The sequence below is a fragment of the Heliangelus exortis genome, chromosome 2 (genome assembly GCF_036169615.1).
Source record: "Heliangelus exortis chromosome 2, bHelExo1.hap1, whole genome shotgun sequence".
Classification (NCBI taxonomy): Eukaryota; Metazoa; Chordata; class Aves; order Apodiformes; family Trochilidae; genus Heliangelus; species Heliangelus exortis.
The window spans coordinates 86,531,971-86,557,203 of NC_092423.1; the positions used below are offsets into that span (position 1 = coordinate 86,531,971).

Consider the following 25,233-nt stretch of genomic DNA (forward strand, 5'->3'; position numbering starts at 1 on the left):
AAGGGAGGCAAAGGAGGGCTACTTGGGAGCAGTGTAGACCATTGTCTGGACTTGGAGCCAATGAATTAGGGAATTCAGAGTTCAGATGGATTTGAAATTGTTGAGGAATGGGAAGGACAACAAGAACTTCTGAAGTCATCAGCAAAAGGAGGCCTATGGAGGATATGCATAAGTCTATGGGACCTGATGAGATGCATCCCAGAGTCTTGAGAGAATTGGCAGATGTAGTCACCAAACCACTGCCCATGATATTTGAAAAGCCCTGGCAGTCAGGTGAAGTCCCCGGTAACTGGAAGAATGGACACATGACATCCATCTTTAAAAAGAGTAGTAAGGAGGACCCTGGGAGCTACCAACCTGTCATCCTCACCTCTATTCCTGGGAAGATCATGGAATAGATGCTCCTAGAAGGTCTGAAAAAGCACATGGAGGACAGGGAAGTGATCCAAGACAGCCAGCATGGCTTTAGTAAGGGCAAATATTGCCTGATGAACTTAATGGCTTTCTGTGATTGGGAAACTGCATCAGTGGACAAGGAACAACCTGATCTACCTGGACTTCTGCAAAGCCTTTGACACAGTCTCCCACAATATCTTACCCACCAGGTTGGAGAGATGTGGATTTGATGGGTGGACTATTCAGTGGATAAGGAATTGGCTGGATGGCTGCATCCAGAGGGTAGTGGTCAATGGCTTGATGTCCAGATGGAGGACAGTGACAAGCAGTGTCCCTCAGAGGTCAGTACTGGGACCTATAGTGTTTAATATGTTTATAAACAATATAGACAGCGGGATTGAGTGTGCCATCAGCAAGTCTGCAGGTGACACCAAGCTGAGTGGTGCTGTCAATAATCCAGAGGGACAGGATGACACCCAGAAGGACCTAGACAAACTGAACAAGTGGAACCAGGTGAACCCCATGAGCTTCAAAAAGACCAAGTGCAGAGTCCTTCACCTGGGTCAGAACAATCTGCGCTATCAGTACAAGCTGGGGCATGAGGTTTCAGAAAGCAGCCCTACAGAAAAGGACTTAGGGGTGCTGATGGATGAAAAGCTGGACATGAATCAACAGTGCACGCTTGCAGCCCAGAAGGCCAGAATCACATCCTGGGCTGCATCAAAAGAATCATGGCCAGCAGAGGATGTGGAGAGAGGTGATTTTGCCACTTACTCTGCTCTGGTAAGACCTCACCTGCAGTACTGTGTCCAGCTCTGGAGCCCTCAGTACAGAAAGCACATGGACCTGATAGAGCAGGTCCAGAGGAGGCCCACAAAAATGATCAGGGGGCTGGATCACCTCTTATATGAAGAAAGGCTGAGGGTGCTGGGATTGTTCAGCCTGGAGAAAAGAAGGCTCCAGGGATACCTAATAGTGACCTTCCAGTATCTGAAGGGGCCCTACAGGAAGGCCAGGGAGGGACTGTTTGTGAGGGCCTGTAGTGATAGGACAAGGGGCAATGATTTTAAATTAGAATAGATTTAGATTGGAGGCTAGGAAAAAATTCTTTACCATGCGGGTACTGGAAAAGTGGAACAGGTTTCCCAGGGATGTAGTTGAGGCTTCATCCCTAGAGATGTTCAAGGTGGGGCTTGAAAAGACACTGAGCAACCTGATCTAGTTGAGCTTGTCCCTGCGTACTGCAGGGGGGTTGGACTAGATGACCTTTAGATGTCCTATCCAGCACAAATTATTCTATAATTCTATGTGGGGCTACAAAATAATGCAGTAGACTTGGCAGGAGAGCACACAGAAAAGTTTGAGAAACTCAGGATCTTCTTTGCTTTGGTCTTTACTGGCAAATTCTGTCCTTATATCTGCCAGGCAGGATCTGGGAAGATTGAGCTAGTAACCTAATAAGCAAACTGGATATACACAAGGCCATGGATGAATGCAAGGATGAATGAAAGGATGAATGCAAGGACATGGAGGGAGCTGGCTGAAGTTTCTTCAAAAGATCCTTAGGGATCAGGAGATATTCCTGAGGGCTGAGAAAAGAAATGTTTACAGTTATCTTCAGGGTTAGCAGAAAGGCAGATCTGGGGAACTGTCTGATCGTAGAATCCATTTAGTCCCCTGAAAGATTTTGGAGAAAACACTTCTGGAAACCCTGCTGACAAGAATGAAATTGGGAACAACCAGCATAGTTTGCAAATGAGAAATGGTTGAATATGAGAGCTTGTTCTGAGGAGATGGATGCTACACGGGGTGAAGGAAGAGCAGTGGTTATTTACCTTGACTTCCACAAGGTGAAGTTATATCCCTGCTGTCAAGCTGGTGAGACAGGGATTTGAGATGAGAATTACAAATTGAGTGGGCTGCTGGCTGTACCACAAGGCTCTAAGAGGGGTCAGTTGTATGATGTTCAACTGATGGGTGGTTTCTAGTAGCAATTATCAGGAGTTAATTCACCTACACAATAGAATGAAATGCACCCTCAGCAAGTCCACAGATGGTACCTAATTAAGAGAGTAATTAATATGCTGGAGGTCAGGGCTGCCATTCAGGAGACTCTCAACAAGCTACAGTATTCTGGCAGAAGCTTTTGGAATTTCAGCACAGGCAAATGCAAACTCCTGAACCTGAGGCAGGACAAGTCCATGGAGCAGGACAGGCAGGGCACCAACTGAGTGCAGAAAAATTCCTGGGTGATCCCAGCAGACAGTAACACCAACATGGATCAGCGGAGCATCCTGAAGGTCAACCCCATCCTGGGCTGTACTGGCAAAAGTGTAGCCCCCAGGCTGAAGCCAGTGATTATTCCCCTCTGCTTGGTGCTTGTGAGACCCTGCCTAGAGGACTATGTCTTGTTTTGGATTCCCCTGTACGAGATATTGACAGACTGGAGTCAGACCCTTGGAGCACCAGGTGGACAGAGCACAGGCCATTCAAGGAGATGCTGACTGAACTGCATTTATTCAGCCTGAAGATGAAAATAAGGGAGGAATGAAGACGTTTTAAGCTACCTATTGGCAAAGTACAGAGGCAATGAAGCCAAACCTCTAAGTGGTGCACCAGAACAGGATGAGAGGCAACAGACACAAGCTGCACCATGGGAAATCTTGTCTAAGGATCAGAAAAATCTTTCCTGCTCTGAGGAGCAGTCAAATACTGGCACAGGTACACAGACAGTCTGTGGCATTTCTATTCTTGGAGATATGACAACGTTGACTGGGCAAGTCCCGGAGCAACCTCTGAACTCAGATGTAGCTTCAAAGCTCATCTTGCTTGAGTGGGCCCAGATGAGAGCCAAAGATCCTTTCCAACCTGATAACTCCAACTGAATTTGTCTCTGCCTGCTTCAAGTAAAAGCTGCTTTAAGCTGATTTAAATAATTTTCCTGAGGCACTTTGTATTTTGAAGGAAAAGAATAGTAAAAATGCAGATCATTATTATTACCAAGATGTAAGCCATTGATGCTAGGATATATTGTAGGAGTGGTCACGTATACCAGGCTGCCAGAAGGGATTGTGGTTTTTTTTGTTAAATAGAACAAAAAGGTCAGTGAAGCATGTTTAATCCACACAAGCAAAGAGTTCTGTAGACCTTGTAAACAAATACAATGTAAAAATAGGTCAATTTGGGTGATTTACTAGTCTGGACAAGTAGAACTTCAAAATATATTTTAATATTATTCTGTGTTGCTAGTATCTTCTGCTTAAAATGCAAACCACTCTCTTCACCAGTTTTCTCAACCTTTGCAAATATTTTTTTGCTTAGAAAATAAATCTGATAGGTCTTGGGGGTTGGGGAGATGAAGGGAAGAAAGTGTTGCTGGCTTTGGTGGGCTTTTTCATTCCAGGGTATGGGCAATATTTTATCTTTCAAAATCTTTCACTATCTGTGTGTCAAGACCTGCCAAAAAAAAACAAAAAACAAAACCCCAAAAACCAAAAAAAAAGCCAAAAGCAAACAAAAAACCAACTTTTTGGACTCTATGGTCCAATGGATCTGTGAGTAGGAGGGATTTTTCTCAAGAGGGCAAGACTTTATCCTCTCTTGATCCCAGAACTACTTTGGAAAAAAAACCTTCATTACTGAGTAAAGTAAACCTGTAACTTTGGTGACAGATGGAGTGGTGGTCAGGGCTTCTGATTGCACCAGTTGATCATCCAAGCTCAGAGAGCTGTTAGGCTTGGGTGCAGATGCTGTGGTGCTCCCAACAAGAGCTAAAGAACCCTCTGCCCCCCTTTGCTGCCCTGACACCACTTGGTAGTGCTTGGCTGGGCAGCCCTGTGCCTCCATGCTGAACTCTGCAGGTCCACTGCTCAGAGTACAGCTCTCTCAAGAACAGAAAAATCGCCCTTCTGGGCCTAACCAGAAGACCTGATATGTTTTTCTAAATGTAGATGATAACATATACTTCAAGAGTGTAAGACTGCAGCTTTAGGGGGGTGCCTTTTCCAGTACTTTCCTCATTCATTCCTGGTCTGAGTTCCTTTGGATTGACAGGAAGCTGAACAGAGCCAGCAGTGTGCCCAGGTGGCCAAGAAGGCCAATGGCATCCTGGCCTGTATCAGGAACAGCGTGGCCAGCAGGGCCAAGGAAGTGATTCTGCCCCTGTACTCAGTGCTGGTGAGGCCACACCTCGAGTCCTGTGTCCAGTTCTGGGCCCCTCAGTTTAGGAAGGATATCAAGGTCCTGGAGCAGGTCCAAAGGAGGGCAACCAGGCTGGTGAAGGGACTCGAGCACAGATCCTATGAGATGAGGCTGAGGGAGCTGGGGCTGTTCAGCCTGGAGAAGAGGAGGCTCAGGGGAGACCTCATCACTCTCTACAACTCCCTGAAAGGAGGGGGTAGCTGGGGGGAGGTTGGTCTCTTCTCCCAGGCAACTCTCAGCAAGACAAGAGGGCACGGTCTAAAGTTGTGCTGGGGGAGGTTTAGGTTGGACATTAGAAAGAATTTCTTTACAGAGAGGGTGATCAGGCATTGGAATGGGCTGCCCAGGGAAGTGGTGGATTCTCCATCCCTGGAGATATTTAGAAAGAGCCTGGATGTGGCACTCAGTGCCATGGTCTGGGAACTGCAGCGGTAGTGGATCAAGGGTTGGACTTGATGATCTCTGAGGTCCCTTCCAACCCAGCCAATTCTATGATTCTATGAAGTTTAGGGACTGTTACAATCCGAGCTATTATTTTATATTTTGATTGTGAGGAAAAATCAGTCACTACTCATCGACATCCCACGAATTTACAAAAACAACAGGCCTTATGATTTAGGCAAATTACAAAGATTTATTTCAGGGAAAGAAGACAATAACACCACCTTTAAAAGAAAAAACAAATTTACAAGAGGAGAGATTTTACATAAATTAGTCACTTTGGGGAGAGAGTTGTTAAGAAAAGGAAAGAAAACAAGAGAGCAATTAAGTTTTATCACCATCCGCCGGCCCTGGCATCTGGCTGGAGTGGGGGGGGCGTAGGGACATAGATAAAAATTCTACTTTTGAGTCTAATAAATGTTGAGGGTAGTGAGATGTCCCTTGAATTTGTTTCAATTTGGTTTTGAATTAATTCAGGCTTTTAATATGTGCATTATATTCTAACAGTTTGTTCTGTAACTTAATTACCTATTCTGGAAAAAAAAAAAAAAAAAAAAAAGAAAGAAAAAAAAAGTTTCTTCCACTTTTTAGGCATTAATCTGACCTCCCGACACTTCATGTGCTGTTCTTTCCCTCATATTATTACTGGGCATAAAAAGCCTTTCCTCTTTTTACCCTCCTTATTGTGACTCATGATGTTATGAGTTTTGTCATGTTCTTTTGAGCCATCTCTTTTCCAAACTGCATTATCCCAGATTACTTATTGTTCCTCACACAGATACTGTCCCTTATCTTCAATTATCTTTCTTGTCACCCTTTTCTGTATGTTTTCAACTTCAGGTGAGTCTCTTGGGGCTTAGAAGATAAGGAGCATTTTCTCAGTGGCAATAAGATTGCTCTCTCATTTCATCTTCCTAATAATTCATAATATTCTTTTTGCCTCAGGCTAGTGATTTCGTAGGGCTGTACACAGTTTCTCTGATTGCAGCAGCTGTATTTCAGTGTGCTAACAGCTATCTTAAAGCTTATCCCTGGATACGTAGCTAGGACTGGTTGTTTTTATTCCCTATTCCACATTTGTCATCATCACATTTCATCTCTACTTTTATCACCACTGACACAGAGCTGAGATCTTTCTGCAATTTTTCAATCACCCTTTGGTTTCACTCCCCTGGGTAATCCAGCACAATTAGGTGTTACCTCACTATTCAGCCTTATCCAAATTACTGACAACGATGGTGAACCCTGCATTTCCCCTCACTGATCCACTAGAAATCTCTCTGCCGCATGAAGAGTGACCATTTATTTCTACTATGGGTTTCCTACTTTCTAGCCAGTTTTAAGGGGCTTGTTCCTTGGAAAGAAAGGTTTTGGCCTGCGGACACCCAAAAGCTTTTCCACAGTGAACACCTGTGTAAAGAATTCTCACTTTGCTGGAGTACAGGCTGATCTTATTTGAGCTCCCCTTTCAGGCCCCAATTACCTATCAGCCCTACAGACTTTCTGACAAACTCCCCCTCTCTGATGTGCTTAAAAAATGTTTTGTTATTGCTTGTCTGCCTTTAGCAAATTGCTCTTCAAAATCATTTTTTGGCCAGGCTTATTATATTTAACTTGCCAGAGTTGATATTCTTTTCTATTTTTCTAGTTGGGAAATTACTTCCACTTTCAGAAGAACTTCTGGTAATCTCTGTTACTGTGCTATGTATTGAAGTGGTCTAGCAAAAAACACAACTCTATGGGGATTCTCTTTCTGTCTTCCTTGCTTTCCTCGTAGAAATGACCTGGCATTAGGTATGTAGTTACAGGTATAAAATAATTGTTTTCTTTTTCTGAAGTACTTTCTCTCTCTTTTGTGTCCCCTCAGAGGAGGAACTAAAAAATGAAGGTAGTGCTTGTAAAATTCAAACCATGGGGAGAAAAAATAAAAAGGGAAACCATTTGCAGAAAAGAATAAAGGAGAGGTTGGTGCAAACATGCACTGAAGAAAGAGTAGCAAGAGGAAAGAAAAGGCTGGGAAAATGACACAGACAAATGAAGCAGTGATCATATCAGAATATTCTCTTCTGAAACATTACAGGTTTCAAGACATCTTGCACTACAGATCAGTGGAATGAATCTTAAGAATAAATAAAGACATTTTAAATTTTCTGGAAATTATGCCCAGACACATACAGGCATTTAGATAAGCAGGGAACCCTGAGCTAGAAAAGCTTGCAGGTGCTTTGATGGGACTTGAACAGCAAGCAGGTCCTGCAAACCAGATGCAAATTTTATCCTTGGGCAACTACCTAAATTTGCTCACTCAGACTTCAAATTCAGCCTCTTGTAAACATACAGGTGCATACAAACATGATTCCAGGGTATTTCCTAGCAGTGGCTGAGCACTGCACCCTGAGGCAGGCATGTATGGTACCAGATTATGTCAGTGCCTTGCAGGGTTGAATCCTGTGAGATTTTGCTCCTGAGCCAATTCAGAAGAAGTGCTGATTTCTCCCTGGTGCTCTGCACAAAAATGGTTGGCCTGTTTTGAGCTTCCACAAGATAAGGGTTTCCACTGATGTATTGCCACATTTACCACTACTCCAGATTTACAGGGAGGACATGCCATAGCTTTTGGAACAGAGCAATTATCAAACTTTAAAAATGCACTTACCACCTTTGAAAGGGAAGTAAATATATAAAAAATTAATATTACTATGCATATAAATAACATAACTATTCTTACTCTATGATTTCTTGTTGATTTCTGAGTTCCTTGAAAGGTCAAGTTGCAGCTTTAAGCATATGGTTTTTTATGAGGTTTGACAATGGGACTTTTAACTTCTTTTTTTGATGATAGATCTAGGTCCTCCAAATGATTGAAATCAAGGTAAATAAAAGCATTGGTTACTTCTGACTTGTATTTTTTGGAATTCCACTGCACAAGACAAGGGAATAAGCAGCTGGGAGTCACCATCACCTGAGCTGCTATCAGCCCATACACCACGTGTTTTGTAGCATGATTTTGCAGCTTTGATTTTGTTTCCTAGTTTGGTTCAAGATATAAGATTTAACCCGTAAAGCCTCCTGGGTTTTCATCTGTAGCAACATGAAGGCCTCTGCAAGGTTAGCAGCTTTCTTTGCACTGAACAATGGAGAAATGCTTATTTCAGGCTGTTACCATCCCTTCCCTGAAGCACTCATTCACTGAGGTGTTTTACACATAGCTAGAGGCCCACATGTATCCTGGATAAAAGCTCTCAGGTCAGTCACTCTTTCTAATTTCCCTACCTGCTCATCAATGCATGCTTGCTGGTGCAGGGTTCTCCTTCAGCCAGAAGGAGAAAATTCTTTTCTACAGGCAGAAAATTCTTTTAGGAGGGGAAGCCAGACAACAGACAGGGAAAAAAAGGGTCAGCAATAGGGAGACACAAAGATGTGGTTAAGCCTGGGAAAAGTTATCTATTCTCAACTAGAAAGCCTGGCAACATAGGTGAAATAAGGAGACTGTAGTGGCAGAGAAAGAAAGGAAACCTCGTCATAGCTATATGACACAGAAATAGTTATATGACTGAAGGAGGAAGAAGACTACCAGGAGACACAGCACAGTACAAAGCAAAATGAAGTGATTTAGGTTAGGAAAAAAAAAAAAAAAATAAAAAATCAAGAGACAAATTTAGATTTTATTTCTTAAAAAAGGTAAAGTGCAATTTAAAAATCTTAATCATTATGGGTGAAATGTTTGCTTTTTGGGAACAATATTATACTGATGTCCAAGGAGAAGGAATTATGACTAACACACAAAATGGTACATAGGTAAACAATTTTTCTCCCATTGTGCTGCAACACTTCAGAATCTAAATCTGCTGTACTAATAGTAGCTCTGTGAGACAGGACAAGGTTATTTTATGTCCATGGAGCTAAGGCACTGAAACTCAGAGTGAATTGCAAGAGTGCATTGGAAATCTGCACATAAAGGAGGTTTGAACTGGGTGAGCATCACTGAAGTATCTTCTCCCTTAGTAAAATATCAGACATTTCTAGAGAAGTGGAATTAAGTAGGATATGAAGTTGGATATAAAAAGCCATTATGATATGCCAAGGACTGCTTTTATGTTGAACAAAAATATTGTTCTTTGTGTTTTTGCTGTTGTGGCAATGGTTGTGCACTTGGCCAGCAGTAGTATAATCTGTCAGAAAATCTGTAACAAATACATCTGCATAAGTCTTCAATAACTAGCTCGCAGCACTAATATTTACTGAAAATTGTTTGTTATCTGCCAATATTGATGCAATGCATGTGCTGACAGTACTGTACAATGAGCAGCTGTCAGTATACTTCAAAGCTGTTCCTGGTTTTAAATGTATTATTTACTTTATGGGTCTTCAGTAGTTTTCTGATGATCAAACTAGTCATACTCTACCCTGGTACACTCATAGCTATTATGTTACACACCAGCATATTAAAATATCTCATGGTCATCTTTTACATCAAGGATTTCAATTCTTTCATCAGGAGATTGGAGAACACACTATGGAGAGCATATGAAAAAAATCTTTATCATTATAGGTGGACTGGTTTTTTTAAGAATGATATTATACTGATGCCCCTGGAGAAGGAATTATGAGTAACACAACATACACTTAGGGTCAAGGCACTTGACTTTCAGACAAATTATAAAATTACACTTGTGAATATCATCTTTGCTGAACCTTCTGAGAACACAGAAGAAGCAAAGTTAGATTGAGTCCTCAGCTTCCAGCAAAAAACAGGTCTGGCTGCGGGCACAGGCAAAGCAGAATTTGCCTAAGGTAGCAGGGTAATGGGAAGACAAAGAGTGTGTCCATCAACATCAGTCTCCTCCTACCTCAATTTTGTCCATATTAGGACTGGGGAAAACAGGTTGTCTGAAACTGCTGCTGCCCCTAAAGCAAGAGTGGAAACTATTGGTAGAATGCCCAGTGCCAGCAGCTGTGAGAGCTGACTGGTATCAGTCCCTGGAGGCAGACAGATTAGCAGCATGGATCCTCTAGATCTCTCCATTGCAATTCCCCACTTTTCTGCAGCAGGCAGGGGTGGCCCTGTCTCATCTGTTATTTTAGGACGACTGACTGTCAGTTTTGTCTGAGCCATACAAAATTCTTTTGGTGGCTGTAGAATAAAAGGCATGTGAAATGTTTATAATCTTAAATAAAAAATAATCATGGCGTTACCTCTATTGCAAAATTTAGGGAACATTCTTGGTCTAAATGTTACTCATTCCAAAATTCAGATGACATTATTGACATTTCATTCTCCACTCCTGGATATCTCAATTGCTCCTTTTTGTACTCCATGTTCTTAGCCGTGATTTCAATAAGGTAGTATTAAAAATAATTTTCAAACCAGTTTCAAGATGGACAGATGGATGTTCTGCCATCACTGTCTGCATTTGAGATTTGAACCACAAAGTGCTTCAGTTTCAACTTTCCACCCCCCTTGTGTTTTGGGGATTTTTGGCTTGGTAATATTATACCTTCTGCCATGGAAATTTCCGGAGAAAACACACTCAGTAGCCAAATACAGAGTCTAGAAGTGGAAATTCCCATGTCTGTTCTACAGCTCTCTGATTTTTGTGCCCTGGAGCTTGGCTCCTTCAAGCTGACACATTTCAGACCTTAAGTGATGGAACTGTACTAGTCTTTTAGATCTCTGAGTTGTTCTCTTGGTCCATCCTGTGCTTCTGCCATTCTTTCATGTTGTAGCCAGTGTTTTTCAAAGCGGCCAAACTTTACAACATAACTGCTCCTCTGGTTTTATAAATCAAGGCAGCTTTTCAGTCTAATTGTTCAAAGGTGCACAGTGTGCCATATTATAATCCCCCTTTTTGTCATCAATATTAGGTTAATGGTTGTAATGTCAGATTCATGAGGTTTGGATTTCTTACCCCTTATTTCATTCCCTTTATGGCTATTTCCTCTTGGGTATACCTCTGCACTAGAAGGAAAAAGGTACTTTGAGTTTTGCTCAGGCTCAGTCTTTGAGGGCTGCCCTCTAGCCAGTTCACATGCTTCCTTCCTCCATCCATTACTGTCATTTTTTAGCATTTTTTTTCCTCAGATGTGACTTATTCCAACAGTAAGCAAGCTCTGACGTTTATGTGCAAGCATCCTTGTCCTTCTCAGTGAAAGCCCTTTAGGCATTATGGCTGGATGCCTACTTCAGCTTTTGGTTTGGACAGTGGCTCCTGTTATTTCAGTTGTCATTATTGTCTAGGAGCTTGATTGGTTTTTATTTAGTCCTCAGCAAAGGCTGGATGTTTGCTTCTAGTCTCTGATGAACTATTAGGAAAATGCAATAGGGCACTCATAAACCAGAAACCACTTCCACTTAAAAGAAGGAAATGGGTGATTTAAAATTATTTTTAGCTCTGTGATGAGTAGTGTGTAAATGTTATTTAGACTTTGTACAAAAAACACAGTAATTTCTTCTTGGTACCAGCCAACTAGCAACTCTGCCATCTACTGTCATACTTTGTCACCTCTTTTGTAAATACTTACCCAAGGGCGAGTTTTGATCATAGGCTCCCCATGGCAGTGAAAAGTTACAATCTATCTTCCCTGTAACAACTAAATATGGTCTCAGAGGCTGTTTGAGACAAGGAATAAAGGGGAGATAGGAAAGTTATCACCACCCTTAGATCCAGCAATGATCTTGGTGGGAAGCTGTGGTCCCTGGATGGAGGGTGAGTATCCAGCATTTCGAGTGTGCCTCTTTTATGCCACCTGACCCCACCATTTCAGGGGGGGCTTTTGCATATCTGGCACAGGCAGGTGCTCACCTGGGCCCCTCCAAATGGGATGACACAGAAATAACCCTTATTTCTGCATATGCAGCCTCTCCAGTGTCTTTACCCGGGGCACACACAAGATGTCACTCTGCCTCCTCAGGGCACAGCCTGCCTGCCCCTGTCTTTTATGGAATAAGGACAGTGTCCTGCCTGTCAGGGTGCCCATCAGACAGAGCTCCCCTTGCAAGGACAGTGTTCAGCTGATCAGGATGGCCACTAAAGGAGGGGCTGCCCTTGTGAGAATAGGGCCCCTTTTTATCAGGGTGGTTTCCCAAATGGGAGTCTCTCCTTGGGAGAACAGAGTCCAGGTGGCTTGTGAATGAGCCCTCTGCCCTCTGCGAAGTCCATTTTGTCAGGGAAGCTGTTTTGGATTCTACAACTCTGGGCTTCTATGACCCTTTCAGAGAAGACACTTATATGTCAAGACACCTTGTGCCACCCCTCTTTGTTTCCACCAAAAAACTACAGGTTTCATTCTATTTCATCTTGTTCTTCTCTGCACCAGACTGACTGGGTGATGAAAAGCTTCAAAATTGTGTCAAGCAACACTTAAGGGCAAACATCGAAGTGCGAGATTGAGAGCAAAAGGTATAAATAAAACAGGGCATGATTCAGTTCTGGTCTATACTTAACCGCGTGTCCTGTTTAAGGTATCCCATGAGGGATTTTGCATTGCCCTGAGGTGAAAGCAAGAAGATGGATTCATAGACCCAAACTTCCTCCCAGGTGGCCAGCTCACTTCTGCTTAACTTCCACTTCCAAATGCCCCTTATTCCTCTGGGGCTTGTAGCTCAAATGATATGCCAATCATGTCCTGATTTGAGAGGGACACCTCAGATATTTAAATGTTCTTTTCCATGCCAGCCTGATCCGAGAGGGACACCTCAGATATTTAAATGTTCCTTTCCTGTCAGCCTGGCAGGGATTGTCAGATAAATACATCTGATTATGCCTCCTGAGATCAGAAGTGTTGCTCACCAGGAGTATATTCTCCTTTTCTCCTTCAGCAGTATGCTGACTAGCCAGCCCTGCCCATGGGATCCTTTTCAACTCCTCCCACTCCACTGAGGCTATTTGAACATAAGATTTATATTCTGAAATATCAGTTCTGCAGGTGTTCTGCAAGCTTCATGATCACTGTTACCTTAGTGACTTCGTATAGACATCATGTTTTATTAGCATGGATAACAGGTGATGTAAAACTCATGACACAAGTGTTAATGCAACTTGTATGTAATCTTTTCAGATATAGTGTCTTTTTTGAAAATTAGCTCCTCTCTTAGCCTTACTATATGTCTAGGTGCAAAGTGCATTTTCTTCTAACATAACTGCACTGGAATTTCAAGTGAGGGCTGTCACTTTTCCAGAGTTATGCTGTTACCGTATATACCATAATTCCTATTTAAAAAAAAAAAAAAATAAATCTAGTTTTACTTTATCTTGGATATACAGTGGTCCTGGTTCCCTCTAGATACAGTCTCCCTTGTTACAGAAGCCCAGAAACTGATTTTCAAGATGGGGTTTGTTTTGGACTCTGTTGATCCAATAGGCATTGGTTTTGGGTGCCTTTAGAGAACAGAAGTTCAGCCAAACAGAGCTGATGTTGTAATGTTGGGTGACGATGGAATTTGTGAGTGTCTAATGAACCTTCCCAGGGATCTGAATACATCTCTGGGTTTGGACACAATTATTTTCAATCTGACAAAATTACTGGTGGTGTGGAAGGAGAACACGGTTATAGCTGGGGTGAATTTATATCTTTTCCAGTCATAAGATATTTTATTGTTTATCTCACATTCTGCTTTTTTAAAAAATTCAGTCAGTGGAGTAGAAGGTCTGTGTTGTGATTTTTTTCAGAATGGTGCATGAGTTCAGCTGTGCACAATTATTTATCTCTCTGCAGTATTTTTAGAAAAGGAAGCAAATGTGTTGGGTTTTAAAATTATGCTAAAAAAGAGATCAAAACACATTGAGATTTTAATTTTACAAAATTGCTGGCTATAAATGAAAAAATTCTCCTCTGTTACCTCCACTAATTCATTTTTAGTTTTTTTAAATATATCTTGGTGCTTTCTTTCCCTTCTCCTTCCCATTCTCCTCCCCTTTCTCACTTTCCCTTCCCTTACCTTTCCCCTTCCCTCTCTTATCCCCCCTCTACTCTTCTCTCTTCTTTTTTCTTTTTCCCCCCCCCTCTCCCCTGGAAACAATACCAATGTCTTCTCGTCCATATAAACTAGGTACAAATAAAATTATGCCATTCAATGAATGATGTGATTAAAATTCAGTATGTGTGTATTTTTTTTTCTCTTTCCTCCTCCCACTAATGAGGTAAAGAGTTCATGATTTTAATGTGAAGCTCAACTAATTGATATTGACTCTCTTATCAAACAAGAATAAAATTAGGATCATAAAGTGGATGCAAAGTAAAGAAAAGGGTGAGAAAGCAGAAACTGAAAAAGAGTTTTTTCTACCACAAGTAGCTTTGCACTTGGTGGATAAAAAAAGCATCTTTTTAAACTGTATTGCTGGCTGTCATGGACTGACCCAAGCAAAAGAGAACTGAGATCAACAGCATTCTCAGGCTTCCCAGATAGTTACTTCCTGATGAATAGGGTTCCTAACCACTTAATATAGCTATGTGCTTTATACCTCAATGACGATGGCTTTCTGTTGAAATCTTTGGTTTATTCACATCCAATGAACTTCATTCTAATTTCAGTTTTCGGAGGACTGTATTTTTAGTGCCTATTTTGAAAAAGTTCCTTTAACTCATGGTATCTAGTCAGTTGAACATGGACTTTTAAAACAGTGCACTGACTATTCTTTCTTCAAAGATTAGACTTTCAATTTTTAGTAGCTTTTTTCTTTTTTAGTTTGTTTTTTTTTTAAAAAAAATCTGGTGCTACTGCATTTGCAGAGCTTGATCCAGAAGAATTGAAGCACATGCTTAAGGAGAAGAATGGTATGTGGTTCATGAACCCCATAATTAGTTCCCCTTCCTAGCTCTAAGCAGTAATTAAATCTGTCACTTCTGCTCTGCTGATTCATTTATTTAGCTATTTAATTGCTCAGCTGAATACGTCTTTATCTGCGGAACTGCAACATTTTATTCAGACAAAGAAACAGTATAATCCATTATTATGTTTTTTTCCCAAGAGCAGGGACGTGTAAAAGGAAAGAACACTAATACTAGATGATTTGATGATGTTGTCAGTTTCCACTCATCAAACAAAACAGTGTTTAAGGGAAAACTTAAACCAGAGCTTGAGGATAGCTTTCCATATACAGGCTTGCTTCTTCAGGAATTTGTTTCAAATGTGAGGACCCATAGTGTCTGATCCAAGTTTCCATTTCCATCATCAGTTAACTTAAAGCACTTCCAGGTAATAGTCATACTTCTATATAAAACAAGAAGTCTCACCCTGATTTACTGGTGGAACACTTTATAAACGATTTAAAGTTGAAAATGTATACTAAATTATTTGCAAACTAAACAGTATGTCTTTATTTTCTTTATTTTTATTTTTGAGACACTGCTCATGGAGATTTCTGTCATCAGTCTTTTCAATTTATCATCAAATACAGCATTTTGATTTGTAAGGCAAATGGCTTTTTGAATACTTTCAAGCTCAGAAAGGAGGACCCTTCAGAATACCTCACTGTTTTCCATATGAACTGTTTTTCTCACGTTATGTTTTCAGTATCCTTAAGGAAGGTTGCAAGATTCCCCCACCATTTTTATTCTTAGATTGAAAAAGCTGGTGTAGGGAAACAGCATGCAAAACAATGAGAACCAGCCAAGGCACATCAGCTTAAACAGGGTGTTTTGGTGAGAAGAGAGAATATTGTTTGTGTTTAGAACATGTTTTTCCTCTTGTCTCTGAAGTCTGTAATGATAGCTGATCCAGGAAGTGAAAGATACAAAACCCACCCAAAATTCAGAGAGAAGGATGTTTTTCTTTCACTTCTGGCATCAGCAGCTCAGTTCTGCCAATTTATTCATCTGCCTGGCTGGCTAGATTTTTATCCCATGCACTTCCCTCCATTAGTGACTTATTTTTGTCATAGCTCAGTTCCAACTACACAGTTATTTAAGCCACAGGTCATGTTTTTCCCAGGTAAGTTCATTATTATAAAAATCTTTTACTGTTTACCTTGGGGGGGGGGGGGGGATTGTAGTTGAGGATTTTTTATTATTCTTTTTTTTTCCTTCAGTGAAGGTCCTGTCCGCTCCTTTGCCATGCAAAGCGTGTCTGTACTGCTGCTGGGGACACCCAGCTTGGCCCTGCTTGAAGTAAAAACAGGAGCTGGCATCAAGATCAGCCAGTGGAACTGGCAGGGTTTTTTAGCTGTATTACTGTGCTACCTTGCAAGTACAGCTGGATTTCCCACCATACCTTCGGCTGCTGTGCTGGGGGATGGGGATCTCTACCTTGGCTCTGCCAGAATGGGGGCTCTGCTTTGCTCTCCCCCATCCTCAGGGAGGGCTTTCTCAGCCCACAGGCCATCAGATTTTTTTTCTGACAATGCTTAGTCTGTATTGTTTGTGTTGGTGTTGTTGCTCTGCATCTGTGCACTCTGGGCTACTGAAAGCTCTTTGTTGGAATAAAAAAACGTATCTGTCCTAGCTAAAACGGGGAAGTCTGGAAAACTTGTGGGTGGTTTTGTTCTTGCAAGGCACATGCATGTGATTTTAGGACTAGGGTATTGCAGGAGCTTTGCTTAAATGTTATCTCTTTTAAATGAATTTCTTCAAATGGTCTTCTAAAAGAACAGTGTTATATAGGGCACATGCTTAAGTTCAGGGAATTAGTAAACTGGCAAAAAAAATCATCTCTGAACATAGTTAAGGATAAGGGTGCTTTCAGGACAAGCCTGTATATGAATAGGTTTAGTATGAAAAAGCACTGTTCATTGCAGCAGGACAAACAAGTATGATCAGAGTAGGGCATGGGAACGAAATAGAAAAAAAATAACATTTATTTGTAGTAGTAGAGAAGTTTATTGTTGGGTTGGTGGAAACCAAAGAGAGGAAACACAGGGATAATTTCACATGGCCTTTATATCTAAAAGAGCATGACGTTAGTCAATAGCATTAGCTTTTTTTACATAATTTGTACGTAAACATTGAGACTCGAGAGTTGGAGGCACATCAGCTGAGTGCCCTCCCCTTGCAGTGATTACACTCAGGCATGTCAGGAGGGAATTAGGTGACAGTGTCTATCAGCTTCCCCTCAGATGAACCTAGCTGTAGTCACCCCACCAACAACAGACTGGAAATTACTATCTCAAAGGTATTGCAGAGTTTACAAAAAGTCAAATGGGACCAAAACCACCCTCCTCCCCCACCCTGTCCTGCCCTTCCCATGCCAGAGCAGGCAACATCCAGCTACTTGCATGGTATGAACTGGAGGCTTACAAGGTACACAAGCTCTAGGTCTCCACTGGTGAAGGCACTCTGATGGATTGAGGTTTTTTTATTTTTGGTTTGGGTTTTGTTTGTAGTTTTGTTGGGTTTTTTTAATATTTTTTTTGTTAGTTTTCAGCTGGAACTCACTGTGTAGTTAGAAAACTCAGGATGGAATTTCTCTTCACAGTGCTGGAAAATGCTTGTGTAAAATGTGTTGAGGTCAAATTAGGCTAAGACTCTCAGTTCTGTTTACCAGTGCAATGAGGTCTGTACTTTATTAATGTATTGATTTACTTATTGACATACTGGGAACCTCTTGTTAATGTTTTCATTTAGAGAAGTCATTGCTTATACAAATTGTGGGATGCAATGCATCTGTGGGGCTGGAGGCCACATTTGACCAGCCCTGGTCACTGTGCTTGCTTATATATAGGGTGCACAGACTTGGATACCTATAAATATTAGTGTGCAGCTGTCACAAAGGGACAGTGAGCAAGACATTTGGGACCTCAAAAACATAGTAGCTTGGCACCCAGAAACCATACAACTCTGATAACATATTGCAAGGTTATGTATCAGGGGAGACGATAGGAAGGTGGAAACTGCTTTTCATCTTTGTCTCTCTTTTTTTTTTTTTTTTTTTTAAACATTATTTTTTCTCCTTTGTACTTCTGGTATACATCGAATCTTTACAATTTTTATCACATTAGGATGTGACATTCCTGGCCTTGGCAGTGCTTTTGTTTGGATATTTATAGCAGCTTCTGGTCATTGTTGAGCAAAGGAGATTGCCCTGCCCTCTGGCCCTTTCCTAAGCAGATTTTGGGCAGAAGCTCCTCTCATGTGGCACTAATTGAAATGATTGGTGGAGGGGGTGTCGTGAGCGCACTCTGGCTGACTCGGGTTTATCTGCCAGGGGCTAAGCCAGGGGAGGAAAAACGGGGAGAAGGGAGGAAAGGGGAAAAAACAGGAGGTGAAAAAAAAAAAAAAAAAAAAAAAAAAAAAAAAAAAGAGAGAAGGGGGGGTGGGGGGAGGAAAGAAAAAAGCCCAGCTTTGCTGTGTTTTGCTTTGCTTTGCTGTGGCAGGGCTCAGGGCTGCCGGCCATCTGCCCGCGCTCGGGCGGGATCCGGCGGGCTGCAGCCCCACGCTCGGGCGGCGCGGAGGGAGGCGGCCGGTTGCGCACCCCGCGGAGGAGGGGAGAGGCGCGGAGCTGCGCCGGGCTCCGGAAGGCCGAGGGAGCCCCTCCGCAGGTGGGTACCTCTGCCCCGCGCAGGGATGCGGAAGGGGAGGTGGCAGGCGAGGGGAAACCCCCTCCTAGAAGTTGTTGCGGGGAGGGGGTGCTGCCTGGGGTGGTAGTGGGGGGGGTGAGGACGTGGGGGGCAGCCGCGCTGGAGACTTTTGCTGGTGCTTTAGAGGCCGAGTTTCGCCCCTTTTTCTCTCGAGACAGGCTGGGATGGGCGAAGTCGTTGAAAGATTAAAAACCAACAAGTTGCTGTGGCGGTGATTTGTGTGGTGATGGGGCTGGTTTGTCACCCGACCGAGTGAGCTGCGCTAAAATATGTATTAGGGGCTGTGAGTAACCCCACCTAAGCCGGCACCTCCAGGCTTTAAACGTTAATATTATATAGAGACTGGGGGGAAATGTGCGTGTTCCCCCCCCCTTTCCTGCAGCCATCCCTGGTTAATAGTCTCCTGCAAGTTTAACGTGAAAAGAGGAGAGGCGAGAGCTGGCCCTTGCCCAGGAAAACACGGGGACTATGGAGGGATTAAAAAGGCAGGGGCTAAGAAGTTTGGGATGTACTGTAAATCAGCATCACTCTAAAAAGTAACCGAGCTGGAATATTGTCCCATATTTTTAGAGGTCTTAGGGTTGGAAGTGTCTATTTAACTGGTTACATTTCTGGAGGCTTTCTGTGTTTTAAGTTGCTAATGTAAACAGTCTAAGTAAGCAAGATAATGTCCTTCCGTGTGTTGTGCAGTGGGGGAAAAGTGAACCTCAAAGTGTATGTTTTGTTAATAAATGATAGGAAATATATGGTAGCTTTATGATAACAGTTATTAGAGAGGACTCTGGACTTCATACCACCCTTCTATTATTATTATTTATAATATTATTATTTAAGATGTGTAAAATTCTGTTACTCTGCGCCAAAACCTGCGTTTTAATCTCTTTGATACATCAGCTAGAATGTCCTATTACACTGGATATGGTTTATGTTTAGTGTACAACTTGTATTTGTTTTTCTGATAACCCTGGTAGCATTACTGGAAAAATAAACAGTTAAAATGTTAATACATTTTAGCAGCTTTTGTGTAGATTATAGACAGTCAGTCATAAGCGGAAGTTGTTCTGCATATCTATCTTCAAACGCTAAAAAAATAACAGATAAACTGCTGCTCAAAGAGTATGTACTGTCCAGTCTACTTGTAGGTATTATTTGGTTTTTTATATATATATATGGTTTTAGAAGTAGAACAATAGTAAACATGGAGTTGAGCAGCTGGTAATCCATTTGTGCGCCGTTTATCCCTACAAAGATTCCTGGTGCGGTGAGCTAGCACTGAGGATGGTTCAAAATGGAATCCAGACAACGGCCATATTAAAACCATGCAAGAGTTTATTTTTATAAACTGAAAAACTGAGGCTTGCCTACTCATAAACTTAATGAGAGAATCATCCATCTAGTAGTCTATTCATTGTATTCAAGAAAAGGAAAAACTTGATCGATCATGTGGTTATTACTCCAACTTCTTAATCTATAATTGGGTGAACAAAAATATTTTTACTTTCCTTACAATCTGAAATAGCAGGTTTCTCACAAAAAAAAAAAAAAAAAAAAAAAAATCCTCATCTTTTCTTACTTTCTCTCATCTGTGTCCATGCTGCAAAAATAAGTCTTCAAGAATGTAACTGTTTTACTGATTCCATTCCTTGTCACTCTTGGTCTCCAATTTATGCTGATACGAATACTTCTGTAATATTGTAGTCAGTTGCCGTTATCTCCTTCAAGGACCATATTTAAGCATGTCTGTAGAGCCTGTGCAATACAATGTTGCATAGTGACATGGATGTTTTTATTTTATTCGTACATGGCTCAATATGTTTTTTTCACGTTACTTCAGAGAAGCTAGAAACATGATGAACGTTCCATTAGTGATATTGGTAAGAAATACATTAACGCAAGTGCACAGTCAGTAAGAAAGCACTTTTATTTGAAAGCCTTCTCATCATGGACACGGAACTAATAATCTTAAAGTGTAACCTGTGCTGCATATCTTCAGTGTTAGATTGGATTTGGGTTTAGGTTGTTCGTAAATACAATTTTTATTCAGGATAGCTGAATTTCTACTAGCTGTTCAGGCTCCCATTTTCTTTTCAGCCTTTGCAGCCTCTGAATGCCAGTGAAATTTGTTGGGGGGAGGGCTGGGTGTGCATGGTGTTTCAGGGGGCAGCTCTTCTCAGAAATCCTCCTCCATATTATAGGGTGTTGAGGTCTGATATTAATCTAAAGTGAAACATGGGATTAAAAATACAAGACAAATCTGAAGGCTGCTGTGTTGTTTGGGTACCCAAGAGCAGGCTGGAATAGCCTTCTCAGACACATGATCACAAACATGGTGAGCAACTTTTGCAAGTGGAGGGAGAGCTCAGTATTCTGTGTGTGAGGCCACTTGCCACTGAGCCATCTCAAGGCAAGAGGCTGTCCTAGCTGTGGTGGGGTGGTTCAAGCCCCTCCTCGTGCTCTGCTTGGGATGCCTGGGAGGTTTGGGCCAAGCATGCTGGTTGGGGGAGCCTGTGATGTATCACTATGGCAGGAAGTTGTGGAGAAGCTTGCAAAGCTATTGGGAGACATGACTGCAGCCACAGGTGTGTGTGGCAGAAAGGTAGCAAAGGTATTTGCAGGAGGGAAAGGTTCTGGAATGGTAGATTTCATGTGGCAAGACACATGATGGTCATGGCAGTGATGTTTTGTGGAGGGCAGAGAGGTCAGAGGTCTGGTGGATCAAGAAGGAAAAGGCAGGCTGGTGGCTCCAAAAGTTGGGAGCCAAAGCTCTTAATGCTTCCATAGGGAGACTTTGCAGCTGGATGGGCAACCCCATTTGGGTGCTTTGGGAATAAAGGGTCAAGAGCTGAGAAGTGACCATCTGGATTCCTGCTCGTCATCAGGGTCTGAGGAGGAAGCATTGGGCAGATGGGCTGAGGTGAGATGAGGTACAGAAGTTATAACTGGGATGCAGAGGGAGGACTGGCAGCCAGGAGACAGGAAGCTGGGGAATGGTCTTTAGACTTTTATGTTACACGCGAGAAACTGGGAAGGCAAACTATTGCAGTTTAAAGCAAAACATAAGGATAGGAATTCAAAGTGAATCTGTAGCCCTGAAACTGTAGCCCTGAAACTGTTCACTCTTTCTTGTTAGACTTTTTCCAAGGATTTTTAATTAGTGGGGTTTCCATCTTTTGATGTTTATAACAACACAATGACTGGAGATTGTAGACTGCAGATTTATTTTCTTTCCACAACTTTGCAAGGTCATTTTTCTTTAAATGAGTCCTTGTTGCACTTTTAGTAACAGATGCACTTTGTTGCGTTCATTTGCTAAGCAACAGCCTCACTGTGTTGCCTATGAAGCACAAAAGCATGGGAAGCTTTGACACATGAAGTAGAGCTTACGTAAAGTTCATGAGCAGCAGCAGAAAAAAGGAGTGATGAATTCTCCGAGTTTTACTCCTAAAGTATTTTAAGGTTGGGTATTTTTCTCTTCTGGCTGCCATCAGCAATAGAAGTATCAACAGGAGAAAAATGGGTCGCTTGGGTTTTAGCATTAAGTAGCAAATCCAGGGCCAATAGGATTTAGCTGGGATGTTAAGGTTTATTCAGTGCATTTAGTTAATGAAGTTGGAGGGGGTGGGGAGAGAAAAGAAGTCAGTGTCTGGTGTTGGAGGAGGGGACAAAATAGCCTCCTGTCATCCGGTGCATCCTGTGGTGACTCCTCCTGATTGATAGGTCCTTCACCAGACAAAAAAGAGCTGAGTGAAGGAGGTTTTAATTAAAATATACAGGGTCAACACCAGCTCCTTTGGATTAAAATCAAGCAGAAAAATCTTTAGACATCCATCTAGTCTTAAGGGTGTATGCTTTTACGGAGTGTAGTGTCCGTCAGCTAGGGGGAGGGAAGAGGGAAATGTTAATGTGTCCTATAAAGTGGTTACAGAGCCATGACAATATTTAGCAAGTGCAATCACATGTTAACATACATCAATGAGGCAGAGAAATCCATTTCAGGTTGACAAAATCTCATTTTAGCAGGATGCCAGATTTGTAGCAGACAGCCCCACCGTCCCTGGTGCATACGGGTGGCCCTTCGCTGTGCTCACCCTTATTCTGAAGCTTTTGTGTCCCCTGCCAAAGGCTGTCATTTTGTGTACACACAGGCTGTTCAGCATCTTGACTTGCTTTCTGAGCCCTGAAACTCTTCAGTACAGAGACACAATAGACAACCAGTATAGAAAGTAATTCTTATTTAGAATATAAAGGGTTATTATCTATACGTAAAAGGAAAACCAATGTGAATGGATCTTTTTTTCCAAGAGGGTACACTTTTTTTTTTTTTTTAAATGAAAAGCTAAAAAAAATTGTCTTCCTCTGAAGGCCACATGCCCTCTCAAACCAGACCTTGCTTTTTCCCAAAGTTGCAACAATGATGCCCTTTGCTATTCCACCTGCTCCCTCAGAGGTTCATGCTTCATGTTGTAGCTGGACACTGCTGGGAGTCGTTGAGTAGTGATTAAGACGGTCAAGACACAGACTTTCCTTCTCAGGATATGGGCACTGGTGGCAGGACTTGACTGTAACAGTATGGAATAAATATGCAATAGATTCATAAAATTAATAACAAGAGTCCACATACCTGTTCTCAGTGTAATTTAGTTGCTCAGACAGCCTGTGGCTTGATACAAGCACACGGGGAAGATGCTGCAGCATTTCATAGTAGGATTTATTACAGTGACACCTGAAAACTTTTACAAAATGGTTCAGAATAGCCTACAAAATAGTTACCTGAACAATTAATTTTTAATTGGTTTCTTTTCATCATCTCAAACAGTTTAAAACAAACATGTTCATATAACTTGAAAAAAACTCAATGAAAATGTTTTTAAAAACACTGCACTTCTCTGCCTTGTTCTCTACTGCTTTGATTTTGTTAGAGTCACAGATTGTTTAATGAAAACTTTTGGCTATAATTATTTACAGGTTTAGGGGCACGTGTGTAGTAAGAAACTAAGAATAATTTCACTAGAATAATAATAATTAAAAATAATAATTAAAAAAAAATCCACAAAACAAAACCCAAAAGCACTTCACTGGGATGCTTAAGGGGAGGTCTTATGGACATTCAGCCAAGTTTTAGAAAATGGGGCTGGCTATATTAGAACTGCAGTCCCAGGCACACAGCAGAAGTCTGGGCAGCTGCATAGAGAGCAAGGAGAGCTCTAGAAAAAAACTTAAGGTTTTTAAATGCAAATATGTATGCAGTTGGTGGTAAGCAGATACAGATAAGACATGAGCACTAACCTGAGGATCTCAGAAAAGGAAATGTGAACAGTTTGGTTGTCCCAGTGGCAACCGAAGAAGCAGAATACTATCCTGAATGCAGAGCCCTCTGCAGAAAAATGAAGGGAGGGAGGGAGGTTTCCAACAGAACAAACACTTTTGGATGTAGCTACATGGAAGTGAAGAGCTCGGTGCAATGTCCATGCCATCTAGTCCTGTATTTATAATGGCTCATTACCCTTACCCCCGTTGGCTTGTATTTTTCTCATTAATGGGCAGTACAGCACCTATTCAGTGTTTGAACCTGATTTAAATGAATAGAAAGATAGAATCTGAGTTTTGAAGACCATAAGATTCCTTTTCTGTGATTTCATTCAATTAACAAAACTGTGTGTACCTTGAGGATCTCATTAGCATGATTGTGGCTGTGTGCCAGCATCTATCCAGAAGACCTAATGGAAATTTTGCTGGCTATGTTGTAGCATTTAACATTCTATACAACACCAGCAGAGATTTTAAATGAAAAGACTGTATAAACGCTGGGGGGTAATGCAACCTTTCTGTATGTTGCAAATCTATTCAATAATTACTATATAGCACTGGATTAAATACTGTAAGTATATAAGCTGCCTGGATCTGGTGATAACTTGCTTACATATGATTAAAGTGACTAAAAAGACTCTTCTGACCTACTGTTGTCTGATATGCAAGTTCAGAGCTTTCATTCACAGTGATGCACATCAAGTTTAGAGCCTCAGTTCCTTTTGGTTCAGAGATGTTTGTAGCACTGTATTTTGGTTGAGTAGTGAGGAACATCAGAAGTTACATTCCTAGATGTATCCAGGAAGAGCAAGAGCTCTGGGAAGACACCAAGAGACTCTTAATTTCCCTCTCCCTCCTCCCTCTGTCATCATTTGCATTGTATAAATACAGATGCCTGACGGGTAATGGAAAGACTGTCACTGCTAATTAAATAAGTACTGTGACCATCCCACAACGCTTACTGTGGACTGCGGTGGGGGAGTTCAAATAAAAATCACCAGGATTCTTAAATCCTGTTTATAACAAAGCCTAATGTCCCTTCAGTGTTTGTAGTGTCAGATAAGATACTCTAAATCTGCCCCTGTGTTTTGAAATGCTGCTGATACTTTGAAGGTGTTGGCTGGTTGGGCAGGGCTGATACATCTTTGACAACCTTCAGTGTGAGATGTGGTGGTCGAGCCTCCTGAATCTGTATTTTCCCTTGACCACCTCGTGCAGCTCCCCAAACATCATCCGATGTGGACAGAATGGAAACTGCACCTGGAGGGTGTCTGCTGTGACTGTCACATGCTGGATGTGTCCATGGCTTTGCTGTTGGCCTCCCCTTTGCTTACAGTAACCATAATTGTCTGTGTATCTCTGGGAGCTTGAGTACCAA

The 25,233-nt window shown here is 41.8% G+C and overlaps 1 protein-coding gene across 19 annotated transcripts in view; it reads left to right on the forward strand.

Moving 5' to 3' along the window:
* LOC139792890 (poly(rC)-binding protein 3-like) overlaps nt 1-25,233 on the forward strand; it is a 510,075-nt gene that overhangs the window by 349,968 nt on the left and 134,874 nt on the right. For 4 of the 19 annotated variants that reach the window (XM_071736848.1, XM_071736838.1, XM_071736843.1 and 1 more), the window contains exon 1: nt 18,274-18,509. The exons of 3 other annotated variants lie outside the window; for them this stretch is intronic. The gene's annotated coding sequence lies outside the window, so the exon portion shown is untranslated. Of the gene's footprint in view, nt 1-15,856; nt 15,968-18,125; nt 18,233-18,272; nt 18,510-25,233 lie in introns of those variants that run through there. 12 more of the 19 variants (XM_071736844.1, XM_071736851.1, XM_071736852.1 and 9 more) reach the window with 6 other exon arrangements.